Here is a 16,649-nt window from a genome sequence, read left to right as displayed (position 1 = left end):
AGAAACTCTTTCTTTGGTTTTGGCACAGCTGCTTCCTTTTCATCTTTCATGTTCTCCCCAGTGCAACATATCTAAAGCCACCCGTCCTCCTCCCCTACTCCTCTCCCCTATGCACCTATCCTTCCTACCATTATCTAAAGATACATTTTTTTCTTTTTTTTGGGGTGTGTGTGTAGGAGGTACCTTTTTGTTTATTATCTTTCTGTTGCATGAGAATGTAATCTGTAGAAGAGACTTAGCCTATGTTATTCACGTTTCCATTCTTAGAGTCAAGAACAATGCCTAGCACATAGCAGACACTCAAAAATTATTTAAGAATTAGAGATATTAAAAGACTGAGTCAGAGGACTTAAGAAAGAGATAAGCCCAGAAGAAGGCAGCCTACATGGGACAGGCAGGCGAGAAGGCTTGCTGAAATGGCACCATATTATATGAAACCTAAAAGACGAATATAAGACAACATAATGAAAATTCGAAAGGCATTGGAGTACAAAAATACAAGAGGAAAAAAATAAATGAGACCTTAATTGCAAGGTACTGAGACTATGAAAGAAAATACAATGAAATCTGCCTTAGCAATGTTCAGATTATCAATTAAACAGCTGAAAATTATATGTCCTTTCTGCCTAAGTGTGTCCAGCATAAAACTGAAGTTTAATAGATTGCCATTACATGGGTTAACAAACCAATTTACCATTAGTATGAGAAACATGGCTCAACTATAGAATTATATAACATCAACATTGAAGGAGTCTCTGTAAATCATCTAATCATTCTTTCCTTCAGTTCCTAGTCATTGTCAAACATCTGAGCACCTACTATGTGCCAATGACTAAACTGAAGATACAGTTATATGTTAGTATGTTCTTCTCCCAGGAAATAACCTCCTCTTTCCACTCTTAGAATAAATGTTAAAAGCAGCCTTCTGGAAATGGTGTCCTTTGATTTCTAATGTAATGACTTGTTCTAATGTTAGGAATTTCGGGCCCTTCAGGAGGGGAAGGCATTGCACAGCAAACCCATGGAAGAGATTCAGGGCAAGTGGAGGCTGGCAGCCCTCGCCAGCCACACATCCAGACAAATATAACCTTCTGAAACTAAACGTGTTTGCAGGAAAACAAAAATGTCTACCGAAAAAGGCAATCTCCCACAAATGAAGAATCCATTCCAATGACCAGTGTTGAGATTTTGCTACCCAAGTTAAAATTAGTAAACAAAGACAAGTTACCCAGGGTGTGCATAAGAAATTTGTTAATATTATGTCTTAATAAAAACTCACCTCCTAGTTGGCTTTTAGTTTCAAAGGTGATCACCTAAAGGGGCCCCCATAATGCAGCTGCCCCTTCAGTTGGCCAGCACCATCCAATACAATTTCCTGGGACACAGAAGGATCTGCATCTCCAATGAAGTAGCCACAAGCCAACTGTAGCTACTGACTTGAAAGTGATGATAGTAATAAAAGAAATCAATTTTTAATTCAGTTTAAATTATATTTAATTTCAACACATTTAAACTTACATAACCACATGTGGATAGTGGCTACTGTGCTAGACGGCACAATTAGGCCATAGCCCTAGACTTAGCACTCATTAATAGAAACTGGTATGCAAGGAATGATTTTGCCTCTCTCTCCCAACCAATCCAGAATGACAGTTAAAGGAATATATTATTTCTAAAGGATTAATCATCAACATTATTACGGAAAATCCCCTTCTTCTACTCATAAATGTGTTAGCTGTTTGACTTTCAATAATTCTTTTAATTTCTCTGCACCTCTGCTGCCTTACCAGTGAAATAAATAATTGTGCATTAATGAATCATTTGATACCTTAAGGTCTTTTCCATCTCAAATGTATATGATTTAAATAATTATACTTCACACTTTGAAAGGGTTATTTTGTATATATAATTAATATGCTTAAGATGTCACTGACTTTAAGACACATCATTGCTTTGAAGGAAGAAGACAAAGGACATTAAATACATTCTAGCATTAAGGTATATTACAACTTCAGCAAGGGAAAACTAAAAAAAATGAGCATCTTAGAGTCAAGGAAATAAAAATGTCAGTAGAGGTGTAATAAATTATTATAATACCATAAATCAGTTGTATTTATTAACTTGAGTAGATGGTACTCTGTAAAAAAGTACAGAAATATCACATTAACCCCAAGCCAATAATGTTGACCAAAAGTAACTACACAATAAGTGCATAAAAAGGGTTAGTGATAATGTCTCCAGTGCAAGGCCTACCCATTTTATTTTAATAATGGCTTAAGTTAAAGTCAGTTCAGAAGAACAGCATTTGTTAATGATGAAGTGTCAACTGAACTCTGAATTTCCTAGCATTTTACACATAAAAGCCCCTAGGAATGGCTTACAGTTTGTAATAATACTGTACATTAAACATAAGATTCCAGAGAACATTATTGTCTGTTTTGGCTTCATAAAATCTTTGTTTAAAATATCCCAAAATATGTTTATTTTGTTGTTTGTAGAAATAATTAATGTGGCTGAAGAATTGCTTTCAATAATTAATTTCTTCCTTATATAAAATTTAAATTTATGGGGGAAATTAACATATACTCAAACAGATAGTATTATTATTTCATTATATCTATCTATACCTCACTCTACCACAACTGTAGTATACTATTAAAAAAGCTAGACCTAATTGAGGATTATTTTAAATCTATGAATCAAACTCAATGCTCTGGGAGCTTAAAAAAAATGACTAAGAAAACTAGCTCAAAAACAAAAAGGAGAAAATAACCACTTCATTTTATTCAACGAATAGACTTAAAGGGGAACTGTGGTTATTATAATAGTGTGGTTATTAGTTATTTTTACATAATTTCAGTTGCTAGCATTAAAGCAAAATGCTACAGAAAGCAATTAATTTGTAAATAAAGACATAGTTTCAAAGAACACAAAAGCCATTTTCATTCAAGCCATCTTTTTAAATGAAATATAAAAACCAAGATTCTTTTTTCTGAATTCCATTCAATGTCATTAGAAAGACCCATAATTCCCAGTAGTTTCTTTTAAAATAACCTGAATAAGTCTTGAAAGAGGACAATACAAACACACACTCCAACAGATCTAACATCTCATCAGTCAGCAAACATTTATTGAACATTTACTAATACATGCAAAGTACAGGCGACAAAGGGCTGAAAAAAATTAGTTCTTACAATTCTACACTTTGTGGTCTGGAGAAAGACACATGACAGAAAAGCAGCAAACATGGATATCTGGATGTGGGGGCAAGGGTGGAGAGAGCAATGGGAAGACAGCACATGGTTTGGGAGGGAAAATGAAAGAAAAGATGTGTAGCAGGTAATTGCTGACCCCTATTCCTAAAAAAAAAAATCACACTTCCCATGCCTAACTATATCAACTGAAATATTATTCTTTCAAGGTTCTGCTTAATATACCACCCCAGCCAAGCAGCCAAGCCTAAAATACTCAGAAGAGCTACTAAATACTTTTGCAGACCAAGTGAATAATAACCTTTTTTCTTCTCTCTGCTAAGCTGGTCCATATAAAAGTTAGAAACATCATTAGCATGCAGTCAGGTAATTGGGCCTTTTCTTTCTGTGTATAATCATTGCCAACTTCTTCCTTAATCATCTGTGAGTACCTGTGATACACAAGGCATTGTTTCAGTTGCTGGGGGTACTATAGAGGGTATACATATAGTTCTGTTGTTTTTCTGATACCAAACTTGTCTATTTATTGATGTGCAGATAACTAATAGGCATCCTAATTTTAACACGACTAAAAAAACTGAATTTTTCACAAATATACGCCCCACCCCCACAGGCTTCCTCCTTAGTTAAAGGTACCATAGCCACTACCATCCATAGAGCTGCTAATGAAGAAATCTGCTAGATCATAAAACCCAGGTAGAAAAAAAATTTAAATAAACTTTATCTAAGGTAACAGGAAAAATATCAAATGATGTTATGTGCTATGCAGAGAATTAAAATATAGTTATGTGACAGAGACAAGCGTGTACTGCTGGTGGTCACATTGGGTGTCTTAGCTTTGACTTCCCCGGCCGTAGACCTTGGGACAAGGGTTTAAGTGCAGTAAGTTTATTTGGGAGGTGGAAGAAATATCATTAGGAGGTTGTGGATCTGAGACAAGAAAATCAAATTCCCCGAATTCTCCAGTACGTCCATCCTGGGCAGCAAAGGCGCCTCTCTGGGAAAAGACCGCACTCGGACAATGAAACGCAGGGGCTACAGCTGCGCAGTGAAGCAAGTGGAGCAGAGCAGCGGTGGACCTGCAGGAGGCCTGGCAGAGAAGACACGCTGGGATCTAAATGGAAAGAAGGATCCAGGGTCAAATATTTTTCAGACAGAAGGAGTGGCTAGAACCGGATCTTCAGTGTGCTTCTGGAAGGTCAGCTGGGTAGGATGTATGGAACAAGGGGGAAGATTTGTAGAAAATCAGGTCAGAAAAGCAGGTGAAGACCAGATCACCGAGGGACCTGGAAGCCAGAGATAAATGTCTGGCATTTATTCTAGTTGTGCTGGAAGACACAGGTGGGAGGCACAGGCTTGGCAGGATCCTATTTTCATTTTTAAAAGATTTCGCTGGTGCAAATGAATAGCGGGGTCATGAGGAGAAGCAAGAAATTGAGGGCACTGCTACAGGAGGAGCAATGGTGGTGCAAGGAGGTTGAAGACCGCTGGCTTGCTGCTGAGCCGCGTGCGCCAGAGGGTGGAGAAGGGGCGGAATCAAGACTTCTGCAAACTCTCTTCGTTATAAACTCTGTATACAGAAGTGGCAGTGATACCTTTTACTAAGGAAGAAAAAGACGAAGGCGGGAGAAGTGTAATTGTGGAAAAAATGAAGACTTTGTTTTAGTCAGGTTAACATTAATATGCCTATTAGGTATCTGCAGATCAATAAATATACAAATTTGGAATCAGAGAGAGATCAGAACTAGAGATAGATATAAGGGAGTCATTTATGCATTATACAGCATTTGCAGGTGAGAGATTAGATGATGTGGCCTGGGGCAGTTTATGTGTAAAGAAGAAATGAGCCCAAAGACAGATTTGTATACCGTAAATAATAAATTTATGTCAATAAACTTTAATCATATCACAAAAAAATGTACTTCAGTAATCACAGCCAGTTTATCCTTTTATTCATTCATTCACTCATTATTTATTGAATATAAAATAGTCTTAGGACATTATGCTTAGAACTGTAGGAAATTAAGATATATATTAACCCTCATTTTTTATGGGCTAAGAGGTTTACTAACCCTTAAAGACTACAGATTGCCCATGGTAATTGTTCAGAGATACAGAAAAGAGGCCATGGAAACTCAGGAAAAAGATTATTTCCACCTGGCAAAATCATAAAAGGCTTTGAATGGAAAATAGCATTTAAGCTGAGGCTTAAAGCCTTTTCAAATGTGTGGAACTTGCTCTGTAAACACTTAGGAGGTGGATGCATTTCAAGAGTGAGAAACTTGAACAAAATCACAGAGACAGGACATTGGAGGCAGGATAATTCTGGAGTTCACTAAATAGTTCAGTTTGCCAATTGATAGAATATATGAATGGCAGAAGTGGTCAATATTTCTAGAATATCTGATTTATTAATTACATCTCTGAAGTATTCCATGTAAGGAAATAATTCACTCTTACAGCACCAAATATGTATTTGGTTGGGCTTCAGAAAAATTCTGGAAACCAGACTTCATTTCACTTCAGTTTTATATATCATTTTCCATTGTGTTAGAGGTACTATGAGCAATTTAGAAAATTCACTTCTCATTTATTTTGTCCCTTTCGGTTTTATTTCTCCACATTGTAGATCATTTAATAACACCCTTTCCATCTATCTGTCTATCTGATTTTATCTTTGAAGACTGAAAACTCATGCATTATTGTCCGATCTGTAAGGGGTATAAGTTTGGATTCCTGATTACTGGTCAGTATGAAGAAAAAGGAGAAGTGGCCGAGTACACTGAGGATGAAATACAGGCTCAGAACATGCCGGGGGGAATTATGCCTGCGGCCCAGACAGGCAGTGGAGGGACAGACAAAGTCATGGACTGCAAAGAGACATTTCTCCCTGTTTCATGCTCTGCACTCATCCCTTTACATGGCGTTCATTTCAAATCCATCAGTTTGGTGTCTTTATGAGACGCGTCCTTTTATGGTAACCTTTAAAAAGTCTTTCTAGTACACAGCTCCTAACGAACCGAATTTAGCCAGAAAGGACTTTCTATAAAACACTATGTACAAGAGATTCCACTTTTTCTCATATTGTTTTTCCTAAGAATAAAGTTTATCATTACTGTAGGACCAAGTGTTTATGTCTACGGGGTTTCTCAAGAGGACCATCATGTTAACGATACATGTTTACATGAACAAGAGAGCCAAACAAAGCAGCAAAGAAAACACAGCAGACAAAGGAATGATAAACTCAAATAATGGGCATGAACTCTTTCAAAAATGAAGAATTAGTAGACACAATTGCAGTAAATGAACCCAAGAGGGGCAATTTTGGAGATTTAGTCTGGAAACAATGGACAAGGAAGCAGTGAAACTTCTGCAGAGACTAAGCATGAGAGGCCCTCACCAACCTGAAGACCTTAGTTGAAAAAAGAAGTGCAAAACGTCAACCAGCAAGAAGATGCGACATATAAATCAGTCAAACTTTTGGAAAATGACTGCATTAAAATAAAAACTATACATAAATAATGTGTTAATCCAATATCTCAACATATGTGTATATCTAGAGAAAACTGATCACCATCCAAAACTTAGAAAGGATGAAAATATAATACATTCTATGTTCTGAATTACCTAGATAAGATACCAGTTGAGGGAGGAAAGAGAGAAAAAAGAAAATGAAGGGGATAAAAAATAGGTAACATATCTTATAAAAATGACTTTTAAATCATAAAATCAAATTTTCATAGAAAAAAAAGGGCAATAAAATGTAGAACTACTCTCCAGTTAAAAAAAAAACTGATTTTGCCCATGGCATCTGCACATGGAATTTCTATTCTTCCAGCCTTCCGGGAAGCATAAAAACACAAAAGAATAATCCAAAGAGATAAAATTTTTCCTCTTCCCCCTCCTCTTCCTTCAATGAATGATCTAACTGTTCAATAAGGGTTAACTAAGGTCAGCTTAAAAAAAAATAAAAAGAGGGAGGAGAGAGCTTAATGCTCAATCTTCATGCAGAGCAGAATGGGAAATGCTGCCTGGTTATTCATCCTTCAGTTACTTACGGATATTAGTTGATACATTTTTAAATACTTGATTTCATATCCACTTACCTCTCCTACTTTCAGATGGCACTCTGAAGACATCTGTGCTGACAGGCCAGAACTTACAGTGTCCTGAGAGGTACACAGCCCTGCTCAGAAGGCCCACACAAGTAGAAACACTGAAAAAAAATCATCAGTCCACAAATGGGAATATATACTAAATGCTACAACACCAAATGGGTTGCCATTTGATTTTGGATTTGAAGTACATGAACTGGGTTACTGACTGACTTCATTTGTCAGTAAACTCACATTTCTAACCTCCCAAAAGCATACTTGAGCTTTTGCCTCACCTATATTGCTTTTCTATGAATACTGGTAACTCACATACACTGCATTTTAAGAAATAACCTTGTTCAAAAGCAGATTTAACTTAAAAAATTCTACACTGTTCACCTTTATTGTTGTAAGACTTTTTCAGACAAATGTAAAAAGAGATTTCAGGCAATGTGAAAAGCATGTACAAAGTCAAGCCAAAAATCATTCAATTTGAGGAACTTAAAAGATTTCAGAATAACTGAGACTTAAGGTATCTAAGGTGGATAAGATATTGCAACAAGACATTTGAGCCAGATCAATGAAGAATTTGTAGGATAGGAAATGCTATTAGATTTTGGGGGTGGTAAAGCAGAGAATGAATTGTTTACCTTATTTTCAAAGAAATTTTGTTTAAACAAGGCATTACCACAATAGTCATATCATTGTAAACAAAACCAAATCCCATTACAAAGCTGAAACTCCTTGTAATAAAGAATTGCAATTAAGAATCTAGGTTTGTCCTAAGAATAAGGTTTATTTTTATTGTACACGAAATTCAGCCTCACTCCTTTTCCCTTATCACATTATTACTGCTTCTAATTTTCCTGCCTATTAGGCCCATAGCTAACTTTCTTTCCCTTCTACCTATTGGGGGTAGGGAAGAGTCAGCAAAGTGCGGAATGCAGCCCATTGTTCTGAATAGACAAAATCGACCAGAATTGTGAGAGCAAAGGATGTGACATCCTCAGAATTCTGACCTTTAGGACTTGAAAGCAGATGTATGACTCAGCTCCCTAAACACATGGACTCTTTGTATAATGGGTAAAATGGCAAATATTTCCTGTTATTAAAGCATTTTTGGATTACCTTCCCAAGACTAATGTAGAGCTTCTGAAAAGAAAACTGAGCAGTGACAGTGAAGAGACTGGTAAGAGTGCCTCTAAGCTATGGGACAAAGAATATTACATTTCTACTGAGAAGAACAATAAATTATAGGCAGAGATCCATGAAGGCTTAAGTTGTCCAGGATCACATTAACCTCTCTGGTTAGTGCACATGCTTTAGGTCACTGGACAATCACAGGGCTGGCTGGCTGTCGGGGAGGAGGGTCAGCAGTGATTACCTTTCATTACTATCCAGGAAAAAATGTTCCAAGTTAATCTTAAAATACATCACACCTTAACTGTATTACAGCTGGGACAATGAAGGCCATGACAATGGACAAACGCAAGGCTGTTAATACCAGAATTGAAACCACTGGCCCTGACTCCAGAGAATTCTCAAGTCCTGTGAAACTTGGACCACCCACACATGCACTATGCTAACCAGCCTGTTAAACTAAAGCAGAGGTATCTATTCAGAAATATGGTTTATATTTACAGTAGAACATATCTCTATATGGATTTTTAACACTACATGTATAAGAGTGTTTTTTTTAAACTGCATCTGTTGAACAGAAAATTCCCACAATACACTGTGCTTTCATTTTTTTTAATTTTAGAATTTTCTTTCCCTTGAAAATTATTCCACATGTTCTTCATAAAAAGAATATTATAGCAATATTTAAAAGGACCTAGAATTCCTGGTCATGACATTTATAGTATATGATTTGTTTTAAAAATAGTTCAAAGTTTTAGAAAATGTAGACAAAAGAAATGGGAGGGGGATATTTACTTATTAATTAATGTTAATTTAATCTACTATTAGGAAATTTTAATATGCCAAATAGTCTGTTTTGAGCAGGTGACTGGCTGTATTAAATATATCTTCACATTTACTGCAACTTACATTTCCAAGGACAACATTTTTTTTTAATCTTATAAATGAATGCAGTTAGGTTTAGCTTGCTGATACCCAGCAGACAAAATATTTACTTTATCTAGTTAAAGGAAGTAAATCCAGATACAGTACAGTATATTTGGGCTCAAAGCTGAAGAAAAACGTGTGGAAGGGGAGTTATGTTTAACCAATCACCACCTTGAGGAGTCAGGGAGGCCTGTGGACTACCCAGGCTCCACCCCTTCACACCTCCACAGAACCCTGGGCAAGTTCCATAACTTCTCCAACACTGCATTGCTTTACCTGTACGCAAAAGTTCTCTAACTTATAGGTTTGCTTAAAGACTAAAATGATAGAAAGCTAATGAAATGCTGGCCCACAGTAGACATCACTAGAAAGGATATCCTCTCATAAAATTAAATGCTTCTCATGTATTAATTAAAATATTCAAAGCTACTATACTAGATTCTCATTATTCATGGATTCGGTGTTTTCTAGGTTGCCTATTGGCTAAAATTTGTAATCCGAAAATCAATACATGACACTTTTCTGGTCATTCAGAGATATGAGCTGCAAAAACTTCGAGTCATCTAAGGCATACAATCCCAGCTGACGTCAAACAAGGAGATACTCTGCCTTCTTGTATCAGCTCTCATACTGTATATAAATGCCCCTTATGCAGAGTATTTAGTGCCATGTTTTTTCCCAATTTTGTGCTTTTTGTTGTGATTTTGCTATTTTACAAGGCCCCAAGTGTGTTGGCTGAGTTTAATGTTAATGAGTCAACAATATATATTAAATGTGTGTGTATGTGTGTATACTAAACAACATACATATTCTGTAAACAGAAATACACATAAAATGAGATTATCTATTTATTGGTTGATGAAAATGTTGTGACCAGGGGCTCAAAGGAACCTGATCCTGCATTTCCCCTAGGAGCAATAGTTCAGCACTCACTAATTCATTGTTTGCAACAACTTTATAAAAACATAATTACCAGGAATAACAAAAATTGACTGTATATGCTAGATCTTATGTTAAACAACAAGAACACACAATTAACAAAACACAGGTCTTTACTTCCAAGGAAATTAAAGAACACACTTTGTAAAACATTAAAATACAAACTGGCAACTGCTAGAATGGAAATATGATCAGTAAGGTATAATTACAAAATGGTATCTTTCCTTTTCCTATTGTGTAAAAAACATAAGCATCAAGTCGTTGAAGATTAAGATTAAAATATATAAATTACCACCCTTTTTTGGCTGGAGTCAGATAATAACAAAAATGGCTGGTTTATTTGTTAGATATATGACTTCCCAGCAGTTTAATGTGCCTGTTAGTGAAATCCATATTGCTTATAATCCCCATAGGCTGATTTTCAAAAAGCATCTTTCTTTAGATTGCCCAGGATATGAATTGTTTCCTTAAATATTTAAACGTCAAACCATGATTACATCTCAAGAATAAGTCAGTATCTGGGGACGCAGGAATGCTTAGAAGACAGAATCCACCACACTTTGGGTCTCTCTTCCCCACAACCTCCACCTCCCAATTAACTCCATTTCAGGGAAGAGGAAGGAGCTAATACTCTTAATTGGTCTAATCAGTAGCTTACTGTGCTTATTGTGTCTTTCAAAAACAACAACTTCCACCCTTTCTCTGTGACCTGCCAGTGCAGTACTTGACTTTTCTTTCTTATGCTCTCCTCTGGTTCAGCAAACAGAGAAAGGCTGGGATGTGCTGGCTGCTCTCCTCACCCACTCTGCGCCCTCCTTGGCCTTGCTCCGTGTCCTCAGGTGCCGACCTCTGCCTGCACTGACAAGGTGCCCCTGCCCACCAACATTCAGGTCAGGACTGGTCAGTGGGAATCACTGAGAGAAGGTCAGGTGGCAGGCGAGAAGCATCTGGCCATTCATTCTACTGGTCCTCTACTTCTCCCTCACTCAAGGCCTGGAGTGTACTTATTCTCTAGTCGGGTGACCTCCTCTTTCTCTGACCTCTGGATTTAAGGGTTTTCAAACTGTGATTGCATGACCCCTCAGTGTCCCCAAGGCCCTTTCAAGGGGTCCGTGTGATAAAAATTATTGTCATAATGATAGGAACATGCCTTTAGCCTTTTCTGCTAAGATTCTCTCAAGTGTACAGTTAACCCTGTCATGGCAACGTGTCACGGTATCACACCCAGCTGTCTTCCAGTATGTCAGACGTTAAAGAAATTTACAAAAATACAAAACAATTTCACTGCTACAAATAAATTTCTTCTTTGGGAAAGATGATTATTTCCCATAAAATTATGTTATTTAGGTTAACATATAATAGGTCGACTGTTATTTTTAAAACTTCTTCATTAGTTGGTTTCTGTTTCCTGCCAGGACCCTTCCACCACAGTGGCCATTTCCTTCCAAACCTCTCCCACAAAAGCTCACCATTCTGATTTGCTGGATAACATAGATCAGGCCTGTTTAGAGACCCAGTCAAGGAAGAGAAAACCCCATGCCGGTCTCAGGTGCAAGTCTCATTCGCCAACATGATTTGTCTGAAGCCCTGCATTTGACAGAGTTATTGGATGACTGGTCAACCTTTAGCAAAGCTGTTAGTTTGCTTAGCATTGGACTTTCAGTTATTTGCCTGTATGCTTTATCAATCAGGGATGTCAAGAGGAGTAATAGGAGGTCTTGTGTCCAAAAGCACCAACAAAAGAGGTTTAGGAAGTTGCAATCTCAGGAGGGTAAGCAACAAATTCAGAGGCCCTGCTTAACTTCATTTATCACTTCAACAAAAGAGTATGGCTCAATTATAGTAGCTTTACATATAATCATAATCATTTTCATTATCAAATGTTTGTCACTAAAAATAAAGTCTTTGAAATGAAAAAAGCCTCTATTCTTGTCTCCAGGAACAGTAAAGGAAGGAATAATCAGGAGGTTAAATCCCACCATGTCCTTCAATGCAGCCAGGCTTGTGTGTCAGCAAAAACCTAAAAGACAAAATGGGCAAAGGTCTGCTCCAAAAAGAGGAAAAAGCAGGTTCTTCAGTCAAAAAGAAAAGTGAGCAAGGAGGAGCTTGACATGGGTTTAGTACAAGCAGCCCCAACAGTTTTAGTTCCTGAATAAAAAGGAGCCAGATCTTATTCATATGTCACTGAAAAACCATTTACTATTTCATAAAATGAAAGATAAAAAAAATTTTGGAAAAGATCTCTTTGATTAGATATTTTTTTATCTTCTGTGCACATACTGAGAAGCAAATTATAAACTGTAGAACACATTCACTAGCTCTGTGTCAATGTATTAAAATCTTTATCATAAATATGCTCTTACACATAATGAGAATAGGCAAATCAAACAAAAGAAAAACAGATCAAGGATATGAAGAGGTACTTACCAAAACAGAAATGCAAATTATCACAAATTCATTAAAAAAAAGTTTCAACTAACCAGTAATGAAAGCTATGCTAACCAAAATGAGAAATTGCTCTTAAGTGTTTTAAAACAAGACTTAGCTGAAAAGGATAATCATCACATCATTGCTTACAGAGACACAAAAAAACTGAGTCAAAATTTATGTATTGTTCAGTAAAAAGCTGGGCAAAGGATTTATAGAACATGAATTGAAAGGGACAGCAGTGTACCATGAACAAAATATGCAGTTGACTAATATTTAATATCCATGGTATTCTACTATTTTATGAAAAAATCATATTATAAAGCAGTTGAACCATATGATTCTATTTTTGTGAAAGCAGAAATGTAAATACAACAAAAATGATGGACAGTGACACACCAAAATTTAGCCTGAATAAGCACATGGCCAAGAATAATGAAAGCAAAGAGAAGCACACAACACAGCCTAAAAGATCCAAGGAAGGCTTCAAGGACATGGCAACACAGAACTGCAGGTTAAATTAAAGCCATCACAGTAAAGAAGAGGGTACCAGGAGGAGGGCACAGCACCTGCAGACCTGTGAGGAGACAGGATATTCCAAGCCTGTAGTTTGCTTGATATGGTAGAACCATGAGCTAGCGGAGGGGTGGAGGGTGGGAGAGGAAAGACTAGTTTGAAAGATTTGAAAGTCATGCTAAGGAATTAAGGGGAGTTATGAAGGAATTTTAAGAGACTGACATTGCTGACAACAGTGTAGAAGATATATGGGCTGGACTACATGTATGGGAGGAGAATGACAAATTAGAGGCCACTGTAGCAATCCAGGATGTTAGGATGTTGTCTAAAATTCAAGAATTGGCAGAGCAACTAAAAGGAATGCTTAAAACATACCTAGGAAGTAGAAATAAGAGATCTGGGAAAACATTTAAATACAATCAATGAGAGACACAGGAAGGAGAGATTCAGATTTCTGACTTGAAAGTGTTTTTATTCCACTGTTGGACTGAACATTTATGCCCTCCCCAAATGCATACATTGAAAACTAACCTCCCTGTGATCTTATCAAGAAGTAGGACCTCTGGAATATGATCAGGTCATAAGGCTTGAGCCCTTACAAATGGGATTAGTGCCCTTATAAAAAAAACTCCAGAGACTGCTCTCACCTCTTCTGCCAGGTGAGGTCACAGTGAAAAGGCAGCTGCCTAGAAATGAGAAAGCAGGCTCTCACCAGATCAAAATCTTTCTGGTGTCTTGATCTTGAACTTCAACCTCCAGAACTGTGAGAAATAAACATTCGTGACACCCAATCTCTAGGAGTTTTTTTAATAGGAGCCTGAATGGGCTAAGACATTCCCATATCAGGGAATTCACGAGAAGAATCACATTTGGGAATTCAGATCAGTTTTAAACATGTTCTCAATGAGGTATAAGGGGAACATTCAAGTAGTCACAATCAGCAGGCATTGGGTATGTGGTTCTGAAACATAAAAACAAGGTGTGTGCTGAAGATACTTACGTGTAAATGACCAAACAACACGTGGTCATTGAAGCCATAGTCATGGAAGAAGTTTCCCAAGAACAGATTATAGTAATAGAATAGGTAATTCTTGGAAATACCATCATGTAATGCATTTGATTCTTGTTTCTCCAGAATTAGGGTGCATAAAATTCCATGCGGAGCTGGAGAAAGTGGAGTACACTGCCTTTCCACTGCAAACCCAGTATGAGCTATTTCTTCTGCATATCGCCATAATAAACTAAAAATGAAGAACCCAAGAAATTACTAAGTTTAAAACAAGAAAGGCATAGTCACTATCTGAACATGGTAGGCAAAATACTTTTTAAATTGTCTGAAGTCTCTGAATCAATTTCTGAATGTACTACTTACTACAACACAATCTGTAATATTTGTTGAAAGCCAAATTTCTTTCTGTAGTAATTTAATTCCAAGTAGGAAAAAAAGTCACCAACAATAAAGTTCTTAGAGGATAAGTAAGAAACTGAAAGCCGTAAAACCAGAGCCTGAAAATTCTTCTCAATTATAATAATGTACTTTACCACTCTACATTTACTAATTACAATATTATATATTACATTTTCATATTAGCTGTCAAAGATTAGAGGGATTCTACCAGGTAAAGAAAAATGCTACTCTTACATATTTATAATGAAAGGGCATTTTTAAAAGCAATATGGCAATCTATCAAAGACACTGAAAAAGTAAAGTTTTGTTCCAATAGCTCATCTCCAGGAAGTCATTCTAATGTAATAAATAGGAAAATACATAAATAGATATACATATACTGTATGTTCATTTAAGAGTAGTTTATCAGAGTCAAATTTAAAATAATCTTAAAAGTCCAACATGGCAATGTTAAACAAAAAAGTTGTCCAATGGTTAGAATCCTATTAAGAGTGATGATATGATCAATTCTTCTTAATAAGAGATTCACAGCCCTCAGACCCCTAAAACATTATGTAATATTTCCTTCTATATGCATTTTTTATGGGAGAATGAGATGTTCCATATTTCTTTAGACTGTCAAGTGTGTTATAACACAGAAGAGTTTAAGAATAGCTGACAATAACAGGCAAGTATTTATTCAGAAAGATATTGACAATATTTTATAGAGTGAAAAAAGCATGTTTAAAAATAACATTTATGAGATCTCATTTTTGTAAAATAGTTTGAAATGCATAAATATTCATATGTAGAAAAAAATTACAAAAGCTACATAAGAAAATATTTAAATTAGTTATTGCAAGTAAATTTTAAACATATTCAATAGAAAAAAAATCTCAAAATTATAATGACCTATTTATGTTTTCTCATATAAGTAAACTATTAACATATGTAACCTTTATTTGATGATATTTGTAATGCTTAGGAAAATATTTTAGACACAAGAATAGGTATTATAATGTAAAATTTTTAAATCAAATTTTATTTAAGGTAAACACTGTATTATTAACAAATATTAGATTTCCTAGTAAATATATATGAAACCAACACAGAATATACCCCTTAGGATCTGGACTTTGTGATTCACTATTTACTATTTCTCTTGAATGGTTTTGCTTTCAGCTCTTGAATGAATAAAGTTTAGGCATACAAAATTAACTGAAGATACTTTGATATTTAATTTGCATATCATTATTCTTTAGGCTCAAAGGTATGCCACACCAAGCACACTACTTCCTCCTCTGTAGTCACCACTTTTAAAGTTATGTTCTTCTCTGGCTCCAAATGTTGTCTTCAATTATATTATACAACAACATGTGTATAAACTTGTAAAACTGACATCATGAACAATGTGAATTCACTAGAAAAGGAACTCAATGAGTCATAGATAGAAACAAGAAATAACAAGCAAGTTCAACCCTACATGAAAGAAAATCCTATAATCAACAAGGCCTTATTTCCACTGCTGGATTTTCTCTCATAAACCTAAAAAGTAGAATTAGGCTTATATGTACTTGAAAAGATGAGTCTATAAAAATCGCATACATAAAAAACACATATTTTCATTTAAATGGCAATGAGGAATTCACTTCAGAATTGTATAAGCTAAATGAAACATACAGAGAAAATATTTTATCATTATATATTTAAATCATGGCTTTTTTAAATACTATTCAAAATATACTATGACATAAAAGTATCTTCAGAAGAAATCAGATCAACACATTCTTCTAAGAAATATTACTACTAAGCAAGCACTTATTATATAATAATTTTAATTCCTGACCCTGATTCTTTCGCTACAAACTGCTCCTTAGATATTGCCCATATGATACAAAACTGTTAATACTGGTACCAGTTGCATGTTGACATAAGCAGAATAAAGATGCAACTCTACCTACTAGGGTTAGTAATACATAATTCTGCTAGTGACTTATTGGAGTAAAA

The 16,649-nt window shown here is 35.8% G+C and overlaps 1 protein-coding gene and 1 long non-coding RNA gene across 14 annotated transcripts in view; one reads left to right on the top strand and one right to left on the bottom strand.

Moving 5' to 3' along the window:
• PDGFC (platelet derived growth factor C) overlaps positions 1 to 16,649 on the bottom strand; it is a 204,607-nt gene that overhangs the window by 153,785 nt on the left and 34,173 nt on the right. The window contains exon 3 of one of the 12 annotated variants that reach the window (XR_012129601.1): positions 14,371 to 14,496. The exons of the other annotated variants lie outside the window; for them this stretch is intronic. The gene's annotated coding sequence lies outside the window, so the exon portion shown is untranslated. Of the gene's footprint in view, positions 1 to 14,370; positions 14,497 to 16,649 lie in introns of those variants that run through there. 12 annotated transcript variants of the gene reach the window in all.
• LOC140848536 (uncharacterized) overlaps positions 7,453 to 16,649 on the top strand; it is a 50,250-nt gene continuing 41,053 nt past the window's right edge. The window contains exons 1-3 of one of the 2 annotated variants that reach the window (XR_012129603.1): positions 7,990 to 8,495; positions 8,762 to 8,916; positions 14,391 to 14,517. This is a non-coding gene — a long non-coding RNA (uncharacterized lncRNA). Of the gene's footprint in view, positions 8,496 to 8,761; positions 8,917 to 14,390; positions 14,518 to 16,649 lie in introns of those variants that run through there. The other variant, XR_012129604.1, reaches the window with a different exon arrangement.

Source organism: Manis javanica, chromosome 3 (genome assembly GCF_040802235.1).
Source record: "Manis javanica isolate MJ-LG chromosome 3, MJ_LKY, whole genome shotgun sequence".
NCBI lineage: Eukaryota > Metazoa > Chordata > Mammalia > Pholidota > Manidae > Manis > Manis javanica.
Note: the sequence above shows the minus strand (reverse complement) of the source record. Positions and strands in the feature narration are given on the sequence as shown.